Source organism: Hypanus sabinus, unplaced genomic scaffold (genome assembly GCF_030144855.1).
Source record: "Hypanus sabinus isolate sHypSab1 unplaced genomic scaffold, sHypSab1.hap1 scaffold_2031, whole genome shotgun sequence".
NCBI lineage: Eukaryota > Metazoa > Chordata > Chondrichthyes > Myliobatiformes > Dasyatidae > Hypanus > Hypanus sabinus.
In genome coordinates, this window is record NW_026780132.1 from 27,325 (window position 1) to 46,696 (window position 19,372).

At 44.5% G+C, this 19,372-nt stretch overlaps 1 long non-coding RNA gene across 1 annotated transcript; it reads left to right on the top strand.

The window, feature by feature from the left end:
- Positions 1-10,315: 10,315 nt before the first annotated feature.
- LOC132387607 (uncharacterized) lies at positions 10,316-17,712 on the top strand. Its single transcript, XR_009509950.1, has 3 exons — positions 10,316-10,428; positions 13,969-14,137; positions 16,997-17,712. It is a non-coding gene; the product is annotated as an uncharacterized LOC132387607 (long non-coding RNA).
- Positions 17,713-19,372: the final 1,660 nt, after the last annotated feature.

The following is a 19,372-nucleotide window of genomic DNA, read 5'->3' on the forward strand; positions in this document are numbered from 1 at the left end:
AAGTGGATTTCGGAGCTAATCGACGGATAAGATCTTCGGCGACTGTGATTTCGTTTACCCAGCGTGGAATGTGTGTGGAATTCTTCGTAATGGCCTTCTCTCTACATGTTCGTGTGGATTTACAAATCTCTCCTCTCACTCGCTTATTCCGTGGATTACTGAACTTTTCAACTTTACCATCTGAAGACTTTAAGCATTGTTTCTCAAGCTTGATAGTTTGGGAGCTATATATCCGCATTACACTGTTAACTTCTGTTTATTTCCTTTAATCTTTCATATTTGGAGTAGATACTGTTAGGTACCCCGTGACGGGTCAAAGAACCAGCAGAAATAGAAAACACCGTGGAGTCTGGTATTGCTGTAAACTAATGCTGTTTATTAGTAACTACGCGATACAGCAATATAAATGCAGATATATCAACCAGGTTAGCAATGATTATATGTGTGTGTGTGTGTGTGTGTGTGTGTGTGTGTGTGTGTGTGTGTGTGTGTGTGTGTGTGTGTGCGTGTGTGTGAGTGTGTGTGTGTGTGTGTGTGTGTGTGTGTGTGTGTGTGTGTGTGTGTGTGTGAGAGAGAGAGTGTGTGTGAGTGTGTGTGTGTGTGTGAGTGTGTGTGTGTGTGTGTGTGAGAGAGAGTGTGTGTGAGTGTGTGTGTGTGTGTGTGTGTGTGTGTGTGTGTGTGTGTGTGTGTGTGTGTGTGTGTGTGTGTGTGTGTATGGAAATAGGAAAGCCAAGCTTCTTCACGCCTCGGGGTGAATGGAGACCGTCTGACGGTGATGAGTGAAGTTCGGTTCAGTTCGTGGGATTGAGTCGGGTAGTGATGGAGAGAGAGAACAGGAGAGGTTTGTGTCTTCAGGTAAGCTGACGCCGTCGATAGTCCCGTCGTCCTCCGAAATCCTTTGGATGTCACCGACTGTGACACTACAAACGGGACCGTTCTTCAGTGGTGGAGTTATTAACCCAGGCGAGGGATGGACACACGAATAACTCCCCACTGGTCACAGCCTTTTCACACTGCGAGAGCCACTGATCGATGCTCCTGATCGATCCTCCAAAACCCACCTTTTTCTGTGGACACAACAAAGCTCATTCAGTGTCCAAAACCATGTGTCTGGAGGTCTGTCAGCGGACCTCCTACTTATCTCACCGTGCTGAGCCCCAGCTGTCCATCAAACAGTTCCTCCCTTCTCTCTCTGGAAGAACACAGAAGCTGACAGTGTCCTTGTAAAAGTGTAAAAAAGCTTGCAGATAAACCATAATTCATTCTCTCTCTCTCTCTCTCTCTCTCTCTCTCTCTCTCTCTCTCTCTCTCTCCAATGATTACAATACAACAACCATAACTACATCAGCAGTCATGAACTGAACTATATACTTTTCTATGACAATTCATTTACCCCTAGACATCGATAGAGCTTCTTTATTATTGCTTGTTATTATTCCTACACTTTTAGGTTTATTACTGCTAACTTGTTTTATATGTATATTCGCATTATTGATATGGTTTTGCTTATTTTTATTAATAAACACCTTTAGTTTGGTACCACCAGACTCCAACAGATTCTTCTTTCTCTGCTGTTTAAATACCCAGTTACGGGGTACGTAACAAATCTCCTATCTCATAGAGTGGTGACCAGTTGCAACCTGTCATGTCAGGGAGAGCAAGAGGGGAACGGCAGGGATATATTTTCATATACCGATATGGAACAGAAACATGGGCAGGGACAAGATGGGCCGAGTGGCCTCTCCAGTGAGACACGGGATTTGATACAAACTGATTTATCTTTCACAGATCCACAATATTAAACACCAGTCTAGTTTAAGGCTAACATCAGCAGAACAGACTCCTCCAATGCTCAGTGACCAGGGTTCAGTCCTCGGTGCGATGAGCAGCCGCAAGAACTGCAGAATCTGACAGTAACAGTCCCTCATGAACCTGCAGCTGCCTTCAGTCACCGTGATGGTTAAACATTTAACACGGAGCTGATTTGAACTTCCTCCCTGATATGAAGTTGCTGGTGTTGCAGCATCTGGGATGATTGAGTAAAACTCTTTGCTCACTCCGGACAGAAATGTGGCCTCTATTTATTGTGAACTCACCGGAGCATCACAAGGTGGGTTAACTGAATGAGTCTCTTCGCACACACGGAGCAGGTGAACGGCCGCTTCCCAGTGAGAAGCTGTAGATCTCGGTCTTCGGTCTTGGCCTGAAACGTTGACTGCTCATTTACACGGATGCTGCCCGACCTGCTGAGTTCCTCCAGCGTCTTGTACGTGTTGCTTTCCCCACAGCATCTGCAGTGTACTTTGTGTTCAAGCGCTGGTGAACTGACAGACAGAGCGGAACTAACGTGCTGTTGTGTTCGAGATTCCCATACACAAATCCTTTTAATTTTCTACACTGTTAAAAGTTTACAAAGCACGTCAGTGGGTGAAGGACAACATTTCAACTGAAATAATTTTAGTCTCCATGGTGCCTTCTGATTAAAACACTGTCACATCTCAAAACAATTTAGAGGAACAAGATATCATCTTCTAACTGGCCACAGTTCCGGAATCAGGGTCAACATCAAACTCTCTTCTTCCCTCTCTGTGTCAAAATGGATCATTCCTCCCCTTCATCAGTCTGTGTCTGTCTCCTTCGCATTCTGAGCATGCGCCACACACTGACTGAGATCACATTTTATTTACACGGCTGTGACTAGAGACTTTCTGATTATTATGTCCCTCCCGGCATTTGACGGTGGTAAACTCAGAGTCAGCAATGGTATTGACCCTCAGGAGTAGGTGATTAGGCTTTTTCGTTGGAGATCGATAAACTGCCGGTAGTGTGTGTCTGGATGAGTGGGTCGTTTTCAGACTGGAAGGAGGTAGCGTTTGGAGTACCCCAGAGATCAGTCCCTGACCACAGTTGTTCACAGTTTAATGTCCTGGAGAGGCAACGAGATGTGAAATGTCCCAATCTGCTGGTGAGGCAGAAAGAGTGGAGTTGGGGGAGGGGAGGCTATTCACATGCAATCTCGTAGCTTTGCAATCAGTACATAGTGCACTGTGGGGCTGCAGTGGCGGGATCCAATCTGCTAATTTGATTTGCTGAAGGCACTACATTGATTGGCCGAATCCCAAATAACAACGAGACAACTTACGAAGAAGAAGTCATCACTCCGGCACGGTGGTGTCAAGAAAACAACCTCTCCCTCATTGTGACAAAAACACAGGAGCTGGTTGTGGATTACAGGAGGAATGGAGACAGGGAGCACATTCAACATTTCCAAGTCTGTTATTGACACAAAATGCACATTTTAATAGTGATCATGACACAATGTATTTTATACATTGTTAATGACATAAAACATATTTATAGATTGTTACTGACAGAGAATCGTATAACTTGTGTTCCGTGTGTTATCTGAATGTACTTGCCTGTGATGCTGCCACAAGTCAGTGTTTCTCTGTACCTGTACCTTCCCGTATTTGTGCACTTGGTAATAAATTAAACAGGACCTGAGAAATCTCAGTGAGATTTGATTAGTGATGATCATCTTGGCAGCTCGATAGGTCGAATGTATGCGACAGTACACTGTTAAATGCAAATCCCTGAACAGTGTTGATGATCAGTGGGATCTTAGACTCCAAGTTCATCGCTCCCTGAGAGAGACTGCACAGATTGATCGGGTGGATAAGAAGGCAAAGGGCATGGTTGTCTTTATTAGTTGAAGCATTGAGTTCAAAAGTCGGGAAGTTGTGTTGCGCCTGTTACGAGCCTGCGGTCGTACAGTGACTGTTTCTTTAAGAGCGCCGGCGTGAGGAGGCGGGACTATGACGTCAGTCACAGGCTGACAGCGCTGACTGTGGACTGAACCATAAGAGAGAGAGAGAGAGAGATCTGCAGACAGGCAGTCGGCCAGTCTAAAGAGTGAGAGAGAGACTGGAAAAGCTGATCGCTTCAGTTAGTCGCAGCTGAGGCTTGGAACTCTCCTATGGCACAAGAGTGGGTTGATCATCGGTACACGGAACCACAACGAATGTGTGTGGCTGTCACTTCGTATAATCCATAGGAGTGGTTTTTGGAATGTCTTGTGTTAATCCTTGCCTGGGTATGTTGTGTGGTAACCCCGGGAAGACGGTATTCCTGTGACAGGTCATTTTCGCTGATAACTCGTATGTGGACGGATTCAACGGATAAGATCTTCGTCAACGGTATTTTGAAGTAACGGCCTTTTCACCCTGTAAGACTCTAAGCTTTGTTCCCTCAGGCTCGATAGTCTGGGAATTATATTTACACATATATTCACATAACACTGCTAACTTTCCTTTATTTCGTTAAGTTACTATATTATAAATAGATACTAATAAAGAGAGTGGTTTTAACATCAAAACCAGACTCCAGTGTGAACTCTATTGCTGCTGGTTCGGTTCTAAAACGTTACAGCTCGTAACACAGTTTTATAAAACTCGATTAGACCACATCTGGAGTGTTTCATACAGTTCTGGTCGCCCCCATTCTCGGAAGGATGTCGGGGCTTTGGAGAGGGCGCAGAAGAGGTTTACCAGGACACTGCCTGGATTAGAGGGCATGAGCGAGAACGAGAGGCTGGACAAACTTGTGTTGTTTTCTCCAGAGCGGCGCAGGCTGGGGTGAGAGTGGATGGACATTTACAAGATTACGAGAGGAATAGATCGAGTGGACAGACGACATATTTTTCCTTGGGGTTGAAATGTCTAATACATTTAAGGTGAGAGGAGATCTGAGCGGCAAGTTTGCCTCTTTCCACAGAGTATTGGGCAGCCGGAGTGTCTGCTTGCGGTGGGAGACCAAAGCGGTCACGTGATCCCGTTTCCTGTTCACGTTTCTCTGCAGATCTGCAGCATCTGCGGGTCACTGCTCTACGTGACGTGCAGCTTCATGTTTCCCCGTTCAGTCACGGCAGTGAGATCCGGATCTGTCACGTCCTCTCGTTGTGGTGAACAGTATGCTTTTTTCTGCAATATTTGCAGCATGTTTCATTCCACTGTTTTTACCTGCTGAAGTACAGCCGATGTTTCTGGGTGTCTGACCCACTTATGTGAGAATTTAGCCTTTTCTATTTCTCTGAGCTTCTCATAAATGTGTACAGTTCAGTTAAGCTTCACTCCACTACTTCCAAAGCAACAACCCGGTCAGTCAAAAAGTTCCACACAATTAAAATAGTTTATTATATCGTTTTTTTTTTCATTTTGTACTATTTATATAATTTAACTATGTAATATTTATATTCTTATATTAAATCATAATTGTTAAAATCTATAGTTATGAATTAGGTTCTATTGCTGCCGCAGAGACAACGAATTTCATGACAAATGCCGGTGCTATTAAACCTGATTCTGATATTGATCTGGGAGACCCACCACCGGTCACCTGATCCCAGTTACCGCAGATCGTAATGAGAGATTGAATCCTTTTCCATTTATTTCCTTTCCACAGAAATGACAACAGTTCAGTTTCCTTCTGTGGTTCCAGAGCAGAAGCTCAGTCTGTCTAATATTTCCACACAATTAAAATGGGGAATTCGTTTATTATCATCACGTACTGAGCTACAGTGAAAATCTTGCCTGACGGACCATCCACACAGATCGATACATTACAACAGTTCACTGAGTTGATATACGACAGAACAATAACTGTAACAAAGCATTATGGCTGCAGAGAAAGTGCAGTGCAGACAGACATATGGTGCCGGGTCACGTCGAGTTACATTGTGAGGCCGAGTCCATTTTATCATTCATTTGGCTTTTAAACACAGACAGGAAGCCGCCATCGAGCTTGTCATTCCTAATAACTGCAGGTCTTCTTTTTTTCTCACTTTCTCGTGGCACTAGACAGGGATGTCCATTAACCCCTTTATTATTTAATCTTGTATTGGAGCCTCTAGCTATAACACTACGTGAAGCTAAAAGTATTCTTGGTATCTCTATGAATGGAACCATACATAAGATTTCTCTTTATGTAGATGATCTTTTGGTTTTTATTTCAAATTTTGAGGAATCAATTCCTAATCTTTTGGAAACACTTAAAGATATCGCTAAATTTTCTGGATTTAAACTTAACTTGAATAAAAGAGTATTTTTCCATTAAATGTCCCTGTTAGTGTATATAATGATATTCCTTTTAGAACTGTTAATACATTTAGATATTTAGGTATTATAGTTACTAAAAAATATAAAGATCTCTATAAAGCGAATATAGTTCCTTTAATGGACTTCATGAAACAATTTTCTAGATGGAATCCACTTACTTTTTCTTTAATAGGTCGTATTCATGCTGTGAAAATGATTTTACCTAGATTTTTATATATTTTTCAAAATATACCTATCTTTTTAGCTAAAAAAATTTCGATCAAATTGAAAACCATATCAGCAAGTTTGCTGACGATACTAAACTGGGTGGCAGTGTGACATGCGAAGAGGACGTTAGGAGAATACAGGGAGACTTGGATAGGCTGAGTGAGTGGGCAGATACTTGGCAGATGTCATTCAATGTGAATAAATGTGAAGTTATCCACTTTGGAAGCTGGAACAAGAGGGCAGAGTATTGTCTGAACGGTGTCGAGTTAGGTAAGGGAGAAATGCAAAGAGACCTAGGAGTCCTAGTTCACCAGTCAATGAAGGTGAATGAGCAAGTGCAACAGGCAGTGAAGAGGGCAAATGGAATGTTGGCCTTTGTTACAAGGGGAATTGAATACAAGAGCAAGGATGTTCTTTTGCATTTGTACAGGGCCCTGGTGAGACCACACCTGGAATATTGTGTACAGTTTTGGTCTCCAGGTTTAAGGAAGGACATTCTGGCAATTGAGGAAGTGCAGCGTAGATTCACTAGGTTGATTCCTGGGATGGCAGGGCTGTCTTACGCAGAGAAATTGGGCTTGTACACGCTGGAATTGAGGAGATTGAGAGGGGATCTGATTGAAACGTTTAAGATAATTAAAGGATTTGATAGGATTGAGGCAGGAAATATGTTCCAGATGTTGGGAGAGTCCAGTACCAGAGGGCATGGATTGAGACTAAGAGGTCAGTTATTTAAAACAGAGTTGAGGAAGAGCTTCTTCTCCCAGAGAGTTGTGGAGGTGTGGAATGCACTGCCTCGGAAGACGGTGGAGGCCAATTCTCTGGATGCTTTCAAGAAGGAGCTGGATAGATATCTGATGGATAGGGGAATCAAGGGATGTGGGGACAAGGCAGGGACTGGGTATTGATAGTGAATGATCAGCCATGATCTCAGAATGGCGGTGCAGACTCGAGGGGCCGAATGGTCTACTTCTGCATCTATTGTCTATTGTCTATCAACCGTCATTTCATATTTATAAAATAATGGAAGGAAACCATATAGCATAATTCAAATTATGATATTTGGCAAAAGAACTCTCAAATTCGAATCGAGGATCAAAGGTTCTACTTCTATTTTTTCCAAACTAAGACATAACATTCCTTGAGAAAACGATTCAATTAATGTAGGGGAAGAAATATCTTTCCATTTTAATAAAGTAGCCCTTCTTGTCAGTAGTGTAACAAATGCAATTACATGTTGATCTGAAGATGAAATACCCTGAATATGATGTGGAACTATTCCAAATAGACCAGTCAATCTATTAGGTTGTAAATTTATTTTCTGAGCTGTAGAACTTGTAGAAAATAAAGATTTCCAGAACTATTTTAATGAAGAACATGACCAGAACATATGTGACAAAGTAGCTACTTCAGTTCTACATCTATCTCAGCAATTGTCTATACTAGGAAATATTTTAGATAGTCTCTCCTTTGTTAAATAATAACGATGACTAGATTTACATTGACTTAAACAATGGTTGGCACATATAGAAGAAGAATTTATGTTTTTCAAAACTCGAAGCCAATCTTCATTAACAAAGGTCATAATAAGTTCTCTCTCCCAATCTTGTTTAATCTTTAGTGATAGGTTCTCGTTTTGTAACAAAAATAAATTATAAATTCTGCCAATGGAACCTTTCACGAAGGGATTCACTTTCAAAATTGTATCCAACAAATCAGATTCTTGTAAACATGGAATCTTAGGTAAATATTGTTGTAAAAAAGACTAAACTGAACATATTGCAAAAAAATGTGTATGAGCGAGAGAAAATTTGTTAATGAACTCTTCAAAGATCATAATGGACCATCACAAAATAAATCTGTAAAAGAATGGATCCCTTTATTTTTCCATAGGAGAAAAATGGGGTCAGTTGTTGAAGGTATAAATAAGAAATTTCGATGTAAAAAACTAGTCATCTTAAATTGTTTAAATTTTTTAAAGAAACGAAACTGAACCCAAATCCGTAGGGATTGTTTAATAACCGGGTAAAGATTTAAATTTGGAATTTTAGAGAGATGTAAAAGTAATGGAGCTCCTAATATTGAAGTTAAATGAAATTATTTAACTGCTTTTAATTCCAAATCAACCCATAATGGATTTTGGTTCTTATCAAGACAATATAACCAAAAACAGAATTGTCTAATGTTCACAGCCCAATAATACTCTTAAATTAGGAAGTGCAAGTCCACCATCTTCTTCAGATTTGTGTAAATGATACTTATTAATTCTTGGTCTCTTATTGTTCCAAATAAAGGAAGAAATAAGTGAGTCAATTTGATCGAAATTTTTTTAGTTAAAAAGATAGGTATATTTTGAAAAATATATAAAAACTTGTATGTGGACGGATTAGCACACAACAAATAGAGAGATATTTGTAATCCAGAATGAAACGTATAGAAAAGACCGTTACATCAAAATAACCGTCGACGATGTTCTTATTCGTTGAATCCGTCCACATACCAGTTTACAGCGAAAGTGACCTGTCACGGAATACCGTCTTCCAGGGGTTACCACACAACATACCCAGGCAAGGGTTAACACAATGTATTCCAAACGCCACTCCTATGGATTATGCGAAGTGACAGCCACACACATTCGTTGTGGTTCCGTGTACCGATGATCAACCCACTCTTGTGGGCATAGGAGAGTTCCAAGCCTCAGCTGCGACTAACTGAAGCGATCAGCTTTTCCAGTCTCTCTCTTTCTCTTATGGTTCAGTCCACTAGACTTCCTGACTGGGAGACCTAAGTCAATCCGGATCGGGATCAGCCGCTCCAACACCATCACACTGAGCACGGGGGCTCCCCAGGATTGCGTGCTCAGTCCACTGTTGTTCACTCTACTGACCCACGACTGTGCTGCAACTCACAGCTCGAACCACATCATCAAGTTCGCCAATGACACAACCGTGGTGTGTCTCATCAGCAAGAACGACGAGTCAGCTTACAGAGAGGAGGTGCAGTGGCTAACGGTCTGGTGCAGAGCCAACAACCTGTCTCTGAATTTGAACAAAACAAAAGAGATGGTTGTTGACTTCAGGAAGACACGGAGCGACCACTCCCCGCTGAACATCGACGGCTCCTCGCTGGAGATCTTTAAGAGCACCAGATTTCTTGGTGTTCACCTGGCGGAGAATCTCACCTGGTCCCTCAACAGCAGCTCCATAGCAAAGAAAGCCCAGCAGCGTCTTTACTTTCTGCAAAGGCCGTGGAAAGTCCATCTCCCCCCCCCCCCATCCTCATCACATTCTACAGGGGTTGTATTGAGAGCATCCTGAGCAGCTGCATCACTGCCTGGTTCGGAAATTGCAACATCTCGGATAGCAAGACCCTGCAACAGATAGTGAGGTCAGCTGAGATGATCATTGGGGCCTCTCTTCCCGCCATCACGGACATTTACCCAACACGCGGCATCCGCAAAGCAAACAGCATCATGAAGGACCCCACGCACCCCGCATACAATCACTTCTCCCTCCTTCCCTCTGGGAAAAGGCACTGAAGCATTCGGGCTCTCACAACCAGACTATGTAACTGTTTCTTCCCGCAAGCTATCGGACTCCTCAATACACAGAGCCTGGACATTCACCTTACTGCCCTATTGTCTTGTTTATTATTTATTGAAATGCCTGCACTGTTTTGTGCACTTTATGCAGTCCTGGGTAGGTCTGTGGTCTGGTGTAGTTTTTTTTTCTTTTCTGTGTTATTTTTTATGTGGTTCAGTCCAGTTTTTGTACTCTGTCATGTAACACCATGGTCTTGGAAAAAAAAACACGTTGTCTCATTTTTACTGTGTACTGTACCAGCAGTTATGGTCGAAATGACAATAAGAGTGACTTGACTTGAATCGGCAGCATCTGCGGATTTGTCTCCGAGGCCCCGCCCACGCTCTGATGACGCAATAAGCACACTGCGCATGCTCACATTCCCGGGCTGGGCAGTGATTTTTTTTTCTTTGTGTTGAAGCGGGTCTGGAGCGGTGGATTGTCCACGGGATCCGGATCGGGAGAGGGCGAGCCGCGGGGGCCGGTCGGATCATTCTCTGCGGAGCGGGACCGACAAGATCCATGCGGTGAGTATTGAGTTCGGTCCCGACCGATGCTGGGCAGTGAGTCCCAGTAACTTCCCCGAACTCGCGGTCTCACCCCGCTTCCTGAACAAAACCTACCGGGGTCTGTCCGGGTTGTGAGACCTTCACCTCGAACCTGGGGATATTTTCTACGATGTGTTGATAAAAGTTGGTTCAGGGAGAAGGGTAAATGCCAAAGTTCCTGTTGCTCTATCTTTGTCATTTTAGCACATAGTAGTGTGTACTGTTAATGCTGTATCTGTGTATTGCCGGAGGGCCATCAGTGATCGTCCTTGATCCCTGCTCCCCCCCCCCCCCCGTTCCATCTGCTTAATCCCTGCCCATCTTGTTCAACCTCTGTCCAGCCTGTATCCCACCACCTCGATGATAAATGTCGACAATCTCTCTTCTACCGTTGCCTTCATTGTGAAGTCTTTTGCCTCACGGAGTTATTTCTGAAATCAGTGTTTGTTACCTGGAACTGCCAGAGGATTTATTTAATGCAGAATGAGGGAGGATAAAGGCAGTCACTACAATTTTAGTTTCAAAGTTACCAAACGGCCGCTGTGTTAATCTTTGCCAGACGGAAACTCCCAGTATTTAAAGTTGAGTCCGATATTTCCTGTTTTGGTCATGTTTGGAGAGGCAAATTCCCTGTTGCCAGGAACAGCCACAGGATCTGCAGGGAGTGGAGCACAGTTTTATCGCTCTCTGGTCACTTCCTCTCATTGAGAGTTAGTGGCCTCGGGAGCAGATGTAACAGACTGATAGTGGGTGGGGAGGATGTTGTGAGCATTCACTGTGTCGAATGCATTAACCCTGTGTTGGAATGCAGAGAAAACTAATGAATGTGGGACTTAAATTTGTGCAACTTCGTTCAGGCCGTCACAAACATCTTGTAATCAGTCAATAGTTGTGCATCATTTAAAGTCAAAAGAGAAAATGCTGAAACCGTTCAGCAGATCGGGCAGCGTCAATTCTGATAGTGAGTCTTCCACAGTTTCTCTTTCCATAGATCCAATCTGATGTACCGAGTTTCCAGCATTTAATTTCAATTTGAAATGAAAAGCCTGTTGTTCCTGTTAGCCTACAGGAAATGCGACGGCAAATTGTACTGGGCAAATTCTCATTTAACAATCGGATAATGATAAAATGCTTTCAGTTTAGCTGGTGGAGACAATGTGAAACGTATCCCTGCCTGCTGGTGACCCACGCCCAGGTTTTCCAGCCCGATATCTGGCCCAGTCAGAGGTTTATCAGGTTCCCATTCTGCCATCGGTTGATGCAGGAGTGTCAGCCTTTGAACTCTGAATGGCGGACACATGTTACCGGCAGTAAGGGAGTCCTCTGAAAATTGGTGTTTGGACTGTATACCTGGGGTGTAGACTCCGGGAAGATGGAATAGTCAGTATTTGGGATTTGACCAGGTCAGTACTTCTGTAGCTGGGGCTGAATGTTCCTCCTTCCATAATGAATCAGAAGTCTCGGGTTGCTGGACATTGGTTGTGGGGGAATCCCTGATGTGGGGAGGATGTGTGAGGATTCTGGGGTCGGTAAGTGACACGTTCAGCTGTGTGACCCGATCACAGATTGTGGCCTTGGTGAAATGGATCTGGAGATCGGGCTGCTCGGGCTCATCAGGTGTTGACAGAGTGTTTCTGGTCTGGTCTCAGTTGTTTGTTTTTGGGGTTCCTTTGGAGGCAATGAGTGATAATCTGAGGAGAGAATGAGGATGCTCAGAGGATGTGCAGACCAGCTAGCAGATGTTCTCACTGACATCTTCAACATCTCCCTGAGCGGCGCCACCGTTCCAACTTGCTTCAAGGCCGCCACCATCGTTCCCATGCTGAAGATGTCTTCAGCGTCCTGACTAAATTACTACCGCCCTGTTGCACTTACATCCATCATCATGAAGTGTTTTGAGAGGCTCGTCATGAGGCATATCAAGACCCTGCTGCCCCCCTCACTGGACCCCCTGCAGCTTGCATACCGTACCAACTGCTGAACAAATGACGCCATTGCAACCAGCCTCCACCTGGCCCTAACCCATCTGGACAAAAAAGACACATGCGTACGGACGCTGTTCATAGACTTCAGTTCAACATTCAACACAATCATCCCCCAGAAACTGATTGGAAAGCTGTGACTACTGGGTCTGAACACCTCCCTCTGCAACTGGATCCTAGACTTCCTGACTGGGAGACCTCAGTCAGTCCGGATCGGGAGCAGCATCTACAACACCAGCACACTGAGCACAGGGGCTCCCCAGGGTTGCCTTCTCAGTCCACTGCTGTTCACTCTGCTGACCCACGACTGTGCTGCAACACACAGCTCGAACCACATCACCAAGTTCGCCAATGACAGGACCATGGTGGGTCTCATTAGCAAGAACGATGAGTCAGCTTACAGAGAGGAGGTGCAGCGGTTAACGGACTGGTGCAGAGCCAGCAACCTGTCTCTGAATACGAACAAAACAAAAAAGATGGTTGTTGACTTCAGGAGGACATGGAGCAACCACTCTCCACTGAACATCAACAGCTCCTCAGTAGAGATCATAAAGAGCACCAAATTTCTTGGTGTTCACCTGGCGGAGAATCTCACCTGGTCCCTCAACACCAGCTCCCTAGCAAAGAAAACACATCAGCGTCTCTACTTTCTGTGAAGACTGAGGAATGTCCATCTCCCACCCCCCATCCTCATCACATTCTACAGGGGTTGTATTGAGAGTATTGGAGCAGCTGCATCATTGCCTGGTTCGAAATTGCACCATCTTGGATTGCAAGACCCTCCAGCGGATAATGAGGTCAGCTGAGAAGATCATTGGGGTCTCTCTTCCCACCGTAACGGACATTTACACTACACGCTGCATCCACAAAGCAAGCAGCATTATGACGGACCCGACACACCCCTCATACAAACTCTTCTCCCTCCTGCCATCTGGGAAAGGGCACCGAAGCATTTGGGCTCTCATGACCAGACTATGTAACAGTTTCTTCCCCCAAGCTATCAGACTCCTCAATACCCAGAGCCTGGACTGACACCTTACTGTCCTATTGCCCTGTTTATTATTTATTGTAATGCCTGCACTTTATGCAGTCCTGTGTAGGTCTGTAGTCTAGTGTAGTTGTTGTTTGTGTGTGTTTTTTTTTTCTCTTTGTGTTGTTTTTTTTACGTAGTTCCATCTAGATTTTGTACTGTGTCCTGTAACACCATGTTCTGGAAAAACGTTGTCTCATTTTTGCTATGTACAGTGCCAGCAGTTGTGGTCGAAATGACAATAAAAATGACTTGAGTTGAGCTTCAGGGTTACAGGAGGAAGGCAGGAATATTGTTTTGGAATAAAATCAGCCATGGTTGAATGGTGGAGCAGACTCGATGGATAAAATCACCTCATTCGGTTCCTGTGACTTATGTCTTTCAGTGAGTTTTTATTTAGGAACATTCAGATCATTATATTTGTCTTCAATCTTTAGATTTCAGTGAGCAGAAATGTTTTGACCTCCTTTGTATTGTTAACATACTTCATTATCTTTCATGTTAAAGTTAGACCTGTGGTGAGAGATTTATTGGAAGAAAAGCCCACAACTGGAAGCAAACCACGACTGAAGACGAGGGAACAGCAACAAGTGAACCAGCCCGAGGACGGAGATCATCAACTGGAGAGAACCCATCTGACTCGGAGACTCCAGTAATTCAGTCAGGAGAAAGTTTGGTGAGTCTCCTTTACTCAAACACTGGTCCTTTAGACCTTACATACCTGTACAAAGGAAGGTAGGATATAGTTGGAGTGAGACCGAATGTGCCCAAAAGTACCAGTTATGCCTCTGTCAGAACAGTTGCAATCACTCCAGCTCTGGTGATGTGCTGTCAGTATCCCAGCTCTTTAAATTCACTCACATTCCCTCAGTGTTTGTTCATTTCAAGGTCTTCCATCCTGTGAAGCAGCTTTTGGTCACTTCTGAGTGGGGAGATGGAAACGAAGGGGAGAGTTTATACTTAATATCTTTCCAAATAAAAAATACTTTGAAATTACTTGCTGCAAACTTGCTTGAGCTTTTCTCAACAACACACACAAAATGCTGGTGGAAGACAGCAGGCCTGTCAGCATCAAAAAGGAGAAGCACTGTCAACGTTTCAGGCCGAGACCATTCGTCAGGACAGGAGATGAAGGGTCTCGGGCTGAAACGTCCACAGTGCTTCTCCTTATAGATGTTGCCTGGCCTGCTGTGTTCTACCAGCCTTTTGTGTGTGTTTGAATTTCCAGCATCTGTAGATTTCCTCGTGTTTGCCCTCAGCATCACCCCCTGCTTCCTGCCATTCAGCTGTTCCCAGACTCTGGGGCTCTGTCACAAACACAATGTTCAGGAAGGTTAGTCAGATGGACCAAACAGAGGGTCTGGCTGACCTGTCCTTTTAATGTGACACCCCTGAACTCCACTTCAACTCTATTCAACTATATCTGGGAGAACTTCAATGACCATTCCTCTCAGCAAACAGCTGTTTGAATGATACACTGACTTACAGGAAGGGGTATCTGTGGTTCTCATTGTCAGGGTGTTTGGTTTACCAGGAGACAAAGACTCCTGTGTTTACACTGCAGCCGAATCCGGTTTACATCAGTCAAGCCATTGTTTATGAAAATAGTAAACAGTAGATTACTGCACTGGCTGAACCACCCAAACCAGATCACCCTGGAAAGTCCTCCCCAGAAACATTTGGGGTTTTGTGACCCAATTCAAGAAAATGGCCATGCTGCCCACTCCGTCAACAACATGGCAAATCCGGGCATGTGGCAGGGGACTTTTCCTCACACAACACTGGGTTCAGCGATGACATCTGTTATGCTTTCTTCATTATCCCCATGAAATCATTAAAAATGTCCAGTAAACAACTTTTGAAAACAAGTTCTCACCCACATGTGCTGTCACTCTGCGCCCCCACATACCTGATGTCATGTGTGGGTTCCCCACATTGGGATCTGACATCGCGTGTGCAATTCCTTACATCACACTGGCGCAGAAACAGTTGAACTTTACTGGCTGAGGTAACAATGGTCTGACCCACCCACCCCACCCCACAGTCAACAGAGGAATTACTCTCTTCCCATTGGTGTGAAGCAATGACACAAGGGACAAGGGGGCTCGTCTGTGGAAATGTCTGAGGCCATGGTGGTGGCGAGCAGAGATATTCACCACTTTGGGGGACAATTGCTGGCAGACTGTTGACCTGCAAGTGGGGCTAATGGTCTGGGCAAAGTAGATTGGATTGGTGATGGGAGCAAGGATGGACTGGTGTTGGGTATTATTAAATTACAGGATGGACATGATGGGCCAAGTGGCCTGTTCCTGGTCCTGTGTTTAAAGAGAAAGAATAACCAGACCCTTCTTGGCCCTACAGGATGTCCCAGTTGGTGTTTTAGCGACCAGTGCTTGGAGCTCAGTTGTTCCCAAACTGTGTCAACAATTTGGCTGAGGGACCAAATTAAACATTTCCAAGTCAGCTCTTGGAAAAAATGTATATTTGTATAATGTTAATGACAGAGAATGTATATTTATGATTATTGATACATTTTTGTTTCCATATTGTTAATGATATAAAACTTATATTTACAGATTGTTACTGACAGAGAATCGTATAATTTGTGTTCCGTGTGTTATCTGAATGTACTTGCCTGTGATGCTGCCACAAATCGGTGTCTCTTTGTACCTGTACCTTCCCGTACTTGTGCACTTGGCAATAAATTCAACAGGACCTGAGAAATCTCTGTGAGATTTGATTAGTGATGATCATCTTGGCAGCTCGCTAGGCCAATGATAGAGATACTACAGTGTCAAGTACAAGACCTTAACAGTGTCGATGAACAGAGGGATCTTGGAGTCCCAAGTTCATCGCCCCCTGAAAGTGGCTACACAGATTGACAGGCTGGTTAAGAAGGCAAATGACATGCTTGCCTTTATTAGTCATGATATAGCATTCAAAATTCAGGAAGTTATGTTGCAGCTTCATGAAACGTGAGTTTGGCCACATCTGGAGTATTTCATACATTTCTGGCTGCCTCATTCCAGGGAGGATGTCAATGTCCCTGGAGAGCGTGCAGAAAAGGCTTACCAGGATATTGCCTGGATTCGAGGGCATGAGCTATAACAACTTGGGTTGTTTTCTCTGGAGTGATATAGGCTAGGGTGAGATGATGGAGGTGTATAAAATTATGAGAGGCATAGATAGAGAAGACAGACAATATTTTTTTATCCTGGTTGTAAATGTCTAATACAAAAGGCCATGTATTTGATGTGAGAGCGGCTAGTTTGAAAGGAGATGTGAGGTACAAGTGTTTTTACCAGACAGAGTGGAGGGTTGCTATGATGTGCTGCCGGGGTGATGGTTCTGGCAGACACAATATTAAGAGATATTTAAATCAGCACCTGGATGTGAGGAAGCTGTGGACATTATGTCAGCAGAAGGGATTATTTGGCCATTTGATTCCTAATTTAATTAGCTGAGCAAAACATTTTGGGCCGAAGGGCATGTTCAGGTACTGTACTGTTCAATGTTCTGTGTCTTTTGTCGAGAGGTTTCAGGCAGACGGAGGCAAAAGGAGTGAGTGGGAGCAACAGGTCAGCTGGAGCCCAGTGTGAGATCACCCAGTTCTGTAGGAGAAACAAAAACTGTGTGTTTAATGGTGAGGGACTGAGGTGCAGTGGGTAGGGAGGGAGGTAGAAGGTACATTGGGTAGAAGGTGTGGGAAAAGGCTCCGAAGCATTCAGGCTCTCATGACCAGACTATGTAACAGTTTCTTCCCCCAAGCTATCAGACTCCTCAATAGCCAGCACCTGGACTGACACCTTGCCCTATTGTCCTGTTTATTATTTATTGTAATGCCTGCACTGTTTTTGTGCACTTTATGCAGTCCTGTGTAGGTCTGTAGTCTGGTGTCGTTGTTGTGTTTGTTTTTTTTTTCTGCTATGTGTTGTTTTTTTACGTACTTCAGTCTAGTTTTTGTAATTAACACCATGGTCCTGAAAAACGTTGTCTCATTTTTACTATGTACTGTACCAGCAGTTATGGTCGCAATGACAATAAAAGTGACTTGTCTTGACATTGTATTTATTGTAAGAGTTATTAGGTATAAGAGTGAAAATGACTTTAACGATTATTTGGACTTTGTTGAGATTGTACCTGGAATATGGTGTAAAATCCCGCTCCCCATACTAACACGGGTTATACAGACCAAAGAACAAACTGCCGGAGGAACTCAGTGGGTCGGGCAGCATCTGTGGAGGGAAATGGACCGTCAACATTTCGGGCCGAGACCCTCCCTCTGGACTGAGAGTGGACAGGAAATAGTCAGAGAAAAGAGGTGAGGGGTGGGGATGGGGCAAGAGCTGGGGAGTGAGAGGTGGATCCAGGTGAGGGGGAGGTGGGAAGGTGGAAATAATGACATGAGTGGAAGGTGAGTGGTTGGGACAACACGGGGCTGCAGAAGATGGAAATTAATTCCATGGAGGATTAAAAAACCTAGTGAGCTGGGATGCAGTCCATCTGGCCCAGTCTCTGAAAAAGGGGATGGACTGAGATGAGAGGAAATGCCTCCACTCCGAGGGTGGTGAATGTCTGAAAAACCCCACCACAGAGGGCGGTGAAGACTCAATGATCATCCTCAAGTAAAACAGAGACTGGCAAATGTGTGGAGACTGAAGGGATCAAGGAAATGAGGATCGGGCAGAAACATTTGCCTGAGATGGGAGAGCAGCCATCATCTTGTTGATGGTTTGAGGGGCTAAATGACCACCTCCAGCGGATTCTCACTTGATGTTTCAGTGTTCTTGTCCAGTGAAGCTCCGGATGGATGTGGATAGAAAATAGTGTGATTCCAATGAAACCTGCACAATTCCTGTTCGGGTGGGAATTTTACGTCGGACCGGGATGGGAATCGAGCCCGTAACTCTGAGAACCGGGAGGTGGAGCAATGGGGACGGGAAGATACAGAGGGAAAAATTAAAAATGTAACTGGTGTAAATATGAAATAACGTGTAAAATGCGGCAGGTCGGTCGGGCAGTGTGTGAGGGGCTAGGAACGTAGTCGCCAGTTCAGACGGGAGACCCTCCACCCGTCACATAATCCAGGTTCTCGCTCCCATTTCAAATGCAGATCTGCAGCATCTGAGGTTTTCGCTTCCGAGGCCCCGCCCCCACTCTCACAGTCTCCGGATGGGCTGGGGTTTTCTTTCCATTCTCTGTTGAAGGGGATCGTCGTCTGGGAGCCAGTGAACCGATCACTGTCTGCGGGACAAATTGATCAAGTTCTCATCGGTCAGTATTGAGGCCGGTCACTCGGGGTGAACGCGACTGACAATTTCCCATCGGTGACTACTGGGGCAGGGGGGAACCTGATGTTAGGAAGTGAGTCCCATAAATTTCCTCGAACTGGCGGCCTCGTCCCACTTCCTGGATACAACCTGTTGTGGTCGTTCTGGTTATGGGACCTTCACACAAAACCGTCTGACATGAACTGCCGCTCAGCCCCTGGTGTTCTGGTCCCAGGAGCGATGTCAGGACTAAGCCCATCCGTTAAGTTGTACCTGGGGAACTTTACCTCCATCACTCAGCCCGGTAGTGGATCTAGTCTTCACCTGGATCGATGTCTGGGGTCGATAATTGTTTTACATATTTCCAGCACACTGGAAGCGGACGTTCGGTACATTGTGTCCTTGCAGACGGAGGGTTAAACAGAGTAATCGCACCCTCGGGACACTGCTCCTCGTGTATGGGTAGTTTCATCTTCCCCGTTCAGACAGGACAGTGAGATCCAGATCTCTCACGTCCTCTGGGGAGAACTGGGAAGTTTACATCATCTTCTTCTATTTCTGCGACTTGACAGCATGCAGCCAATGTTTCCCGATGTGTGGCCCTATTAATGGGAGAATTAAGTTTTTTTTCATGTATCTGA